The sequence below is a fragment of the Nerophis ophidion genome, linkage group LG27 (genome assembly GCF_033978795.1).
Source record: "Nerophis ophidion isolate RoL-2023_Sa linkage group LG27, RoL_Noph_v1.0, whole genome shotgun sequence".
NCBI classification, from domain to species: domain Eukaryota; kingdom Metazoa; phylum Chordata; class Actinopteri; order Syngnathiformes; family Syngnathidae; genus Nerophis; species Nerophis ophidion.
In genome coordinates this window covers 21,599,348-21,601,607 of record NC_084637.1, presented here as the reverse complement: position 1 = coordinate 21,601,607, position 2,260 = coordinate 21,599,348, and the positions used below count along the sequence as shown (strand labels likewise).

Below are 2,260 nucleotides of genomic sequence, written 5' to 3'. Positions count from 1 at the left end.
CACTTCAAATTTTGACACACATTTGTTGTTTCATATGTTGACCAGAGGTGGAGCACTTAAAATTTTTACACACACTTGTTATTTCATCTGTTGACCAGAAGGGAAGCACTTCTAATTTTTACACACACTTCTTATTTCATACGTTGACCAGAGGGGGAGCGCTTTGAATTTTTACACACACTTGTTATTACATATGTTGACCTCACACTTTTTACACACACTTATTGTTTCCCCAGAGGGGGAGCGCTTCCAATTTTTACACACACTTGTTGTTTCATATGTTGACCAGAGGGGCAGCCCTTCAAATTCTTACACACACTTGTTATTTCATATGTTGACCAGAAGGGGAGCGCTTTGAATTTCTACACACACTTGTTATTACATATGTTGACCAAACGGGGCACACTTTTTACACACACTTGTTTTTTCCTATGTTGACCAGAGGGGGAGCACTTCAACATTTTCCACACTTTTTGGGACCACCCTCATTTTGATGGATTTCACACTTGTTAATCAATATGTTGACCAGAGGGGGAGCGCTTCAAATTTCTACACACTTGTTATTCCATATGTTGACCAGACGGGACACACTTTTTACACACACTTGTTTTTTCCTATGTTGACCAGAGGGCGAGCACTTCAAAATGTTCCACACTTTTTGGGACCACCCTCATTTTGATAGATTTCACACTTGTTATTCCATATGTTAACCAGAGGGGGAGCACTTTTAATTTTTACACACACTTGTTATTTCATACGTTGACCAGAGGGGAGCGCTTTGAATTTTTACAAACACTTGTTATTACATATGTTGACCAGACGGGACACACTTTTTACACACACTTGTTTTTTCCTATGTTGACCAGAGGGGGAGCACTTCAAAATGTTCCACACCTTTCGGGACCACCCTCATTTTGATAGATTTCATCAAATGAGACATTCTGTATAGGATGCAATGCTTTTTCCCATATTGGGACCATGATTCATGTCCTAACTTGTTCACACCTCCTCATATGGAAGCTACTTTTCCTTGTTGATGTCTCAAAAAGGGCAGAAATACAAGAACACGCACACACACACACACACACACACACACACACACACACACACACACACACACACACACACGGGAAATCGATCACCGGTGATAGTCTGAGAAGTCCAGTATGCTAATGAGCCCGCATGCTAAACGAGTCCATGACACCTTCAACCCTCCCCACCCCTCCCCGGCGAGATATCGGACCCTGAAGGCACCACCCGTCAAACTCACCCCACAGGGCGCCGTCCGCTTTTCCCGCCCCCTCGCGTCTTCTCCCGCTCCAAGAAGGTCGGGAGTGATTCGTCCCTCGCCGAGGGAGCCCAAATGACGGCGGACTCGCTGACAATGTCCTTGCTCGCAGCGTCCCACCCTCCCCGCCTCGGGGGAAACCGGTCCGAGCGGTTGTTCCCTTCAGGAACACAAACGCCAAAGCCCGGGCAAGTTCTCCCTCGATATTCCGGTTCTGCCGAAATCTCACATAACTCGCCCAACCGGTCCTATAAGAGCCGGCGGGAGGATAGTGAGCCGGTTTCAAAAAGAAAGGTAGGAACACCTTGGAAGTACAAACTGTGACAATATTCTGTATCAAACTATTTAAATCTTGCCATTGAGGGAAGAAACTTCTCTAAGGTGCATAAAAGGGCATTTATTAGCACCAAATGGTGGAAAGAAGCCGTTTCCTGATTCTTCAACAGTAAATAGACTGCTCCCAAATGCACCTCATTGTTGTGCAATACTTAAATATTACGGTATAGCGCCGCTAATCGCTAGCTGGCCATGAGAACGCCAATCCCTATCTTGCATCTATACAGCATGCTAAGTGCTGGCTGTCAACAAGACCACCAATCACTATATGGCTACTACTACGCTAATTGCTTACTGGCGACTTGAGCGCTAATTGCTATGTGGCAACTTGACCACTAATCACTATCTAGGAACTAGCATGTTAATTGCTTCCTGACGACTTGAACGGTAAATCTATGTAGCAACCAGACCACTAATCGCTATCTGGGAACTAGCACGCTAATTGCTTACTGACGACTTGAACACTTATTGCTAGCTGGCAACTGGACCACTAATCGCTACCTGGGAACTAGCAAGATAGTTGCTTACTGACGACTTGAACGCTAATTGCTATGTGGCAACTACACCACTAATCGCTACCTGGGAACTAGCACGCTCGTTGCTTACTGACAACCTGAGCGCTAATTGCTATGTGGC

The 2,260-nt window shown here is 45.3% G+C and overlaps 1 protein-coding gene across 3 annotated transcripts in view; it reads right to left on the bottom strand.

Annotated features, from left to right (window-relative positions):
- The window catches only part of rbbp8l (retinoblastoma binding protein 8-like), a 64,040-nt gene extending 62,546 nt beyond the window's left edge, over positions 1-1,494 (bottom strand). For all 3 annotated transcript variants that reach the window (XM_061889700.1, XM_061889701.1, XM_061889702.1), the window contains exon 1: positions 1,271-1,494. The gene's annotated coding sequence lies outside the window, so the exon portion shown is untranslated. The remainder of the gene's footprint in view (positions 1-1,270) is intronic.
- Positions 1,495-2,260: the final 766 nt, after the last annotated feature.